Source organism: Astatotilapia calliptera, chromosome 22, assembly GCF_900246225.1.
Source record: "Astatotilapia calliptera chromosome 22, fAstCal1.2, whole genome shotgun sequence".
NCBI classification, from domain to species: Eukaryota; Metazoa; Chordata; class Actinopteri; order Cichliformes; family Cichlidae; genus Astatotilapia; species Astatotilapia calliptera.
Window position 1 is genome coordinate 4973541 of NC_039322.1, and position 7524 is coordinate 4981064.

General features: G+C 43.5%; 1 long non-coding RNA gene across 1 annotated transcript; it reads left to right on the forward strand.

Moving 5' to 3' along the window:
* The first annotated feature begins 3389 nt into the window (after positions 1 to 3389).
* Positions 3390 to 7169, forward strand: LOC113015225 (uncharacterized). Its single transcript, XR_003271072.1, has 3 exons — positions 3390 to 3613; positions 5673 to 5739; positions 6787 to 7169. It is a non-coding gene; the product is annotated as an uncharacterized LOC113015225 (long non-coding RNA).
* Positions 7170 to 7524: the final 355 nt, after the last annotated feature.

The following is a 7524-nucleotide window of genomic DNA, read 5'->3' on the forward strand; positions in this document are numbered from 1 at the left end:
TTAAAAGAGCTGCAACTGCAAAAGCATCTCAACACATGCAAACCTTTTTGCTTCGTGTCTGCACTAAAACCAGTCTAATGCCTTATTTGTCCCTGGTTATGAACATGATTCAGTTTTAATAACAGTATTAGTGTATCCATCTTGGTGTAGCTCTCATTTCATCATTACCAGCTTTATTATCAGACACCTTTTGTTGTGATACAGTCTCACTTTTACAAGATAAATAGTAATAAATACTATGATAAAGGCCTCAGTCTCACAAGGGTGTTTTTAGGTGTTACTTAAAATGTGTTAACTGTGACTTTAATCTATGAAATCAAACATTGAACTTTGATATTTTTCACACTCCAGCCTTTCATTTTAAAATCTTTTTAATGAGAAAATGGGGAAAAATATATTGTTTAAGGTATTTTCACACGTGAACGTCAGACATCATCAAAGTATTGTCCTTTCTGTCATGCAGGCAGCAGGAGAGGCTCCAGCTGAAAAGTTTTCTGACTGTTGAAGTACGGCATTTGGTGCAGGTGAGGGAGCTGCCTGGACAGAGTGAGCTGCCAAGTTAGAAACAACTTCATGTCCTTTTTAATGAGTCGGATATTTGGATACCTGCCTGTTACAGAAAGAAAAACATGGGGTGAAGTTAAAGGTGAACTGTGTGCAGTGTCTATGAACAACTGAAGGTCAAATTATCTTCAGCACTTTCATTTTACATTTTAAATTTTGAGTTTTCCGCCAACACAAGCTCATATTTGAACATTACCAAAGGAAATACAAAAACTTCTGACTGAGCAGATTTTATTAGAAACACATGACATTTGCTAACAAACCAAATTCTCTGGTCTCAGGTTGTGCTTTTCATGTATGCCTTCCTTCAGTATTATTCTCTCACACACATATTTACTTTCTCACAGTTGATGCCAGTAAAATGAGGCTCCAACTGTGCAAACAGTCTTTAACAGATAGTCCTTCACTGCAAAGAAGCCTCCTCATTCGATTTTGATAAGCTTTAATCCATTTTTTTAACTTTTAAAGGTGCTGCTGGTCGCTCGCTGCAGTACATGGGCAGCAATTTGTGCATGAAAGAAAAGTTCTAGGTAATGATATGAGATGGGAAAAACATGTAGAAAATGGTTTTCCCATGCTGAGTGAAAGTTTGATTCATTACCTCCCTTCAGTTTGTCTCATTGTCTGCGAGCAGTTTTGAGGCCTAAAACGAAAGGAATGAAATGTTGTCCAAAGGGCCTTTTGTCTTTTTTGAGGTATCACTTATCCGGGTAAAGTGCAGACTGCGGCCACACAGACAGACACGCACTCACATGCAGCCGGCCACATCCTCTCAATAGTCGCATTTGCGTGTACATTGACCAGAGTCAATTGCCTGTCAAATGCAATGTGCGATTAGACACCAGTAAGGCCGAATGCAGCGCTGCCTCCCAGAGCCTGGACGCTGTGGGAGCCCTGCTCTGTGAACCCCACAGCCCCTCTCACTCCCTTCATCCACAGCGACCCCCCACCCCTCCGCCTCCACCTTTTTATCTCACCACCCCAGTTCAATGTTAATGTCCACTGGTGTCCACTCTTCGGATGTCTCCTTCTAGAGTGAAAAAAAATGAGAGAAGAAAGGATGAAAAAGAAAACGAAAATCAAACCTTCGCTCCTTCTTTTCTCACCCTGGCCTCCTCTTGTGTGCTGTCCAGCTGGCTGTGACCCTTGACCTCCTGACCCTTACTCCTGACCCCTGGACTCGTTCCCACGCCACGCCTTTTTGTGTCCACCTCGCCATGGCAACACCTTGGTCACCACTGCTGCCACGGTAACAGATGGACAGGGGCCTGGAAATAACTTCATTCAGCCCCGCCCGGAGGGGTGAGTACCATGGACAATCTGCCCGCACCCCCTTCCTCCCCTCCCTCCCATGTCTGAAACACATACACATCCTCAGACACACTCACTCACACACACACACACACTCACTCTCTCTCGCACACACACACACACACACACACACACACAGCGCGCCCCAACCCAACTCTGCCACCCTCTGTGCCACATTCTAACACCCCAATCCCTTTGGATCCATTCCCTCAGCAGGGGCCTCTGGGTATCAGGGCCTGATAGAGTCATTAACACAGAGATCCCAGATTCACCCTGGCATGCACACAGGACATACATGAGAATAAGAATAAGTTTCCGCTGTTGGCACAGAAAAGCGTGTAAAAAGACATCCTAAAGTCACCCACATATCCGATTTTACACCGGCGGTATTTATGGTTTTGGGGCGTAGGAGCGCAAACTTCTTTGCCGTGCTGTAATTATCTCTGCTTCTTTTATTAGCCCCATTGTTTTCTCACATCCTTCGATGAGAAAAGGGGCTCGGGGAGAGTTGTAAAGACACAGAGCTGAGCAGCGGGGGATCTGTTTGCCAACCCAGAGACAAGTGACAAACTGAAAAGAATCGCTGAAGAGCTCAATAAGGTGCACCGGGAAAATGAACTGCAACAGTTTCTGTGCTAATCAGTAACTAACCTCTAAACAAGGTTGCATGTGTTGTGACTTCTTTTATTTTGGGGAGGAACATCTCTTGGAGAGAGACACTGAATAGATGTAAGAGGAACAGTGTAATTACTCGTGCTGAATGGGGCCTGCACTGTGCTGGAGAACAGAGAGTTTATGCTGCTGAAACACTCTTTGTAAAGAGAGCTCTGATCCCAGCAAAGACACAAATAAACAAACAAAACGGAGACTACTGACACCGAGGTCTCCAATCTCATGGTTATCAAAATGGTATTCATCTGTGGCAATGGTGGCTTTGCAAAAAAAAAAAAAAAAACATTTAAGTGAGGTCAAACTTTAATTTCCCTTTTAAAAAAAAGAGCATTATATCATGTTAGGTTCATTTTTAATGTTTTTTGGTGGAAATTTAGCTTCAAACTTTTCAAATGAGTGTAGTTTGTTTTGTTTTTTTTGTGGTTAGACAAACTAGGCTGAGTGGAGAGCAGGTGGGGGGGGGGGGGCATCACAGGCAACCAGCAAAGCACTGACCATTGAGGCGAAATCAAGCAAAGCCACTTATTCAGTTTTTGGGATTTCGTATCCCCCTTACATCCCTGCATAGATCTGCATCCCACTGTCCCTCTACTCTCACACCCCCAACTCTCCCTCCCCTCCTGTGTCCAGCACCCCCTCATTCTACCCAGTCCCCCCAGACCCTTCATTTCTCTCCCCTCCCCTCCTCTCTGCCTCTCACCCATTTCATTGTACCAAAGGAGATTTTCTCCATTGAGGCCCAGTCTCTTAGGTAACCCCAGCGCTGCATGAAATGAGGAGAGGGAGAGAGCGAGAGACAGAGAATGAGAGAAACAGAAAGAGAGAGAGAGAGGGCGGGGAAATTGAGAAAGACAGGGGCGAAGGAAATGTAAAGGCGGAGGGAGGGCCGGACAGAAAGGGTTGAAGAAGGAGAGGAAGAAGGACGCCGGATCAGAGGAGGCAGAGGCAGAGAGAGTGAAAGATGGAGAAGTGGAACAAGTGCGGTCAGACGTCGACAGCGACGCCGCTGAAATTCGGCCCAGAGCCGAGGGAGGAAGACTGACTGGCGGAGATGTCCATCGCACATGTAAGGATGAACGCTCTGTGGCTGTGAGGGACTTCATCATATGCTTTTTGCTGTAATTGGTCGTCCAGATTTTAGGCCACGAAGGGTTCAAACACTGGGTGCTACTGCACTGTTGTCTTCTTGATTTTGTGTGCGTTTTGTTGTTGAGTTTTTGTATTTTTCCTTCTTTGTTTATTTGGGTTTTTTGCTGTTTCGTTCTCTTTTTTTTTCTTCCAGCAGATTTAAACTGTTTTAAATTTACACCTGTAAGTAGCCTGTGTGCTAACAGGAGCTGAAGAGCAAAGTTTGGGCCTTCAGGCCTGTTTTAATACCAGCACTTCATGGAGATTTGAAGCACAGTATTTTATTTAAAAGTGTAGGACAAATATTTTAAATGTAGGTATTAGTCAAGGAAGATAAACTTTATTGCAAAGTCAGTTTCATGGAAAAAGTTTCAGGCGCTCAGTCTGATGTTAATTCGTGACACAAATCATTTACTTTACAAACAAGACCAACATCAAATGTTTTTAAGTTAAATATTGCAATATAAAACTCTCTTCCTCTTTATTTCAGCAGTTTAGACCATAATTAACACCTTTTTTTCACTTTTTTATAATTTTACTACATTTGTTGGATTTTCTGGTTTTGTGGTTTAACCACAAACTTTATCCTGAACAGAGACTTCAACTGTAAGGAGAGGACCTTCTGAAACGCTGCCATCCTTTGTGGCCATGCTACTCTGCACCTCAATGGTGGGCACACAGCACATGGGGTTCTCATGAATAGACCAGGCCTCACCAAAGACCACATCATTTGGATAAAGATGGGGTCCCACAGAAAGAGAAAACGCCTCACGGAGCGAATCAGATAAAGAGAAAATGTTGCGTACGGCAAATCAGATTAGAGCGGGTCAGAGCTTTAGTTTTTCGTTTGCAGGCCCTCCCACGTCCACCCGCCTGCATCGAACTCTGTGAAATTTACTACTGCTTCTGCTCATGTGTCTGATAATAATGTGCTCCACTGCTGTGCTGAGTTATCATCTCAGGCTTTTGTCTTCTTTGATCCGTGTGACCGTTGGGGGATTCACTTCTTCTTTTGTACAAGGTCACATCGCTGGCTCCCTTTGGACGGGCCTGCCCCCGGGTGGTGACCCCTTCGTTCATCATGGTGTCACCGGCACAGAGGACAAGCATGAGTTAAAGCTTTCTGTTTCTTTTCTCTTCTTTTTTTTTCTCTTCGCCTTCCCGCTCATTCCTGTGTGATGGGCTCACAATCCTTTTAGTTTTTTTTGTTCATCCTCCATTATGAAAGTAAAGCTCAACAAGTGGAGAAAAGATTTTTTGGGTGGACCAACACCAATCAGTCTCTGGCCTTAGTGGACTGAAGCCTACTTTAAGTAGGCTATGCACCCGAGTGTCCAAGTGTGCACACTTACGGATGACCAAGAAAAGGATGGAGGTCCGGAGCTGATTGTCCAAACGCAATTCTTGCATGTGCTTTTGTGAAACCAGGAGTTGTGGATGGACATCACGCCCCTGACCTCTGAAAATCAGCGAGGGAGAAACCACCTTTGATGGGCTCTAACCCGGCGGCTTTGCGGGTGGACGAGTGAAAGACACTGAAAGACAAACAGAGAAAGGAGCAGAGTGTGTGTTTATGTAAATGTAAAGCCCGTAAGAACCTCTCTTGACATTTTTTGGAGGTCAGCTTAACTTTTTCCCCCCCACGGGAGCATTATTTAGAAAACTGCTCAAAGGTTTCACTTGTGACAAATGACAAGCTCTTAAATTGTAAATATTTCAGTCAATCTAGGTGTGCAGTGAAGAGAAGCTGGTGAATAATTAATATCATCACTGATTTGAAAAGCACTGGCACCAAACAGAGGCAGCAGGTGGAAAGCAGCCAAAGGAATAGTAAAGAGAAAGAACTTCATCTTGAATTAATCTGGCCATTTACAAAACGCAAATAATGTGCACAATTGCTAAATAATGCAAACTTTCTCGGAGATGTGATTAAATCAATGCCAGTTGGCTGCTGGTGACATTTGGTTTCACTAATATGTATTTTTCTTTCCGCACAGGTGCAAAGTCTAAATGCTTGGAGATGCCTGGCAGTGCAGATCAGGAGGGTCCCATTTTGGAAAGGAGGTAAGAGTCTGTCTGTGGAGCAGAAAAGACTGAATAGCTCTCACCGCGTTAAGTACAGTTGAATGTGTCCGGTTCGCACTTCAGCACCAGAGTCTAGAGAGGGTCCTGCTAAATTTGCACTGGAAGGGGTGAGAGTGACAGAAAAGTAGAATGAATGAGGGGAGGGAGTTTGTGTGTGTTACTCTGTGTGCGCATATGTGTGTGTGTGTGTGTGTGTGTGTGTGTGTGTGTGTGTGTGTGTGTGTGTGTGTGTGTGTGTGTGTGTGTGTGTGTGTAGTCTCCTCCTCTGTGTTTGCCCCTGTGAGTTTGCTTCTGTGTGTTTCCCTCTGTTTGACAAAGTTCGAGGGGCCAGGCTTGGAGAAAGAAGAGGGAAAATGAGTGAAAGTAAAGGATTTGAATGAGGTGGAGGGAGAGAGGGAGCAAGCTGGGGAGTGGGATGAAAAAAGAAGGCAGGGATCTGACGGAGAGAGGGAGGGAGAGAAGGACAAGAGGACAGTTTTTGGAGGGAAAAGAAGAGCAAGCACCTTGAAATCTCTGTGGCGAGTTTGCTCGCTGCTTCACAGCACGAGTGGCGTAAATTGGTAAGATTTATAGATTGAAGCTGCAGGAAGCAACAACTCGGTCTGGAAATATGTACGGAGAAAGAGAAAGAGAGAGGGAGAGGCTGAGCGGGAGAGAGAGAGGGCGGGAGGGAGATCAAGAGCGAGGCTGCATTAATATGCTAATGGCCTGAGTGAATACACAACAGGCCCACTGACCAGGCTAATCACTGGTGGACACACACTGAGGCTAATCCCTCATGCAGCACTTACACACATGTGGTCACACGCATGCAGTTGCTCATGCAGATGTACTGTACAGTGCAGGTTAAAATACTGGGACAGTTCGTTTGCAGTGATTTGTCACAGGTTTGAAAGACTGAGCGTGAGGTCAAAGTTCAGGCTTTTATGAGTAATTTCAGGATCTTTTCTACCAGGTTGAATGCTCAGTGACAAAACACGAAATTCTGACTGCATTTAAACTGGAAATGGATTTCTTTTATTGCAGACTGAATGCACAGTCCAAACACAAAAACTGATGAATGTGAAGAGGACTGTGGGACGTAGACGAAGCAACTGAGTGCAGATGTTTTCCAGCTGGTGTTGTAAGTAGATTGACGTGATTTAATTTCATACTATCAGTATTAAATTTCAGATTACAGAGATATACTCAAAACATATTGTGTCACTGTGTTAGCAGACAAAAAAGGAAATCTCCTGAACCACTGAAATGCAGCTGTTGCTCTTATGTGTCTCGTCTGTGTTTTATCTTTGATATCACTGCCATGTGTGTAATTGTATTAAGAGCACCAATAATAAAACTACAATTTAAAAATTTGTCTTTGTGTTTCGATGTGTTTCTTCTTCTGGAGTTATGTGGTAAACTCTTGAGTTAAGTCTACATGTTATTGTATCAACCAATTAAGTTATTTTTCCTGTTGAAAACTGACAAATATGTTACAATTTATTTTCACACATAAGTAAGGATAACAGGTTTTGCTGGTTGTTGGTTTTGTCTCATTATTTAAATCACTAAAATTATTTATAATGTTTATGAAGTTAATTTAACTTACAGACAGTAGAAAAGTTCCACAAAGTTTATGAGATAATGTGGCAAAACACATTATTCTCTTAAAAGTATTCAACTGGAAAACAGTATCTGTCAGTGTTGCAATAAAATCTGGAGCATATTTATCACATCATGCTTTTTTGTTGTCGTGTCATACCATTTTAGTCCCCTTGAGGG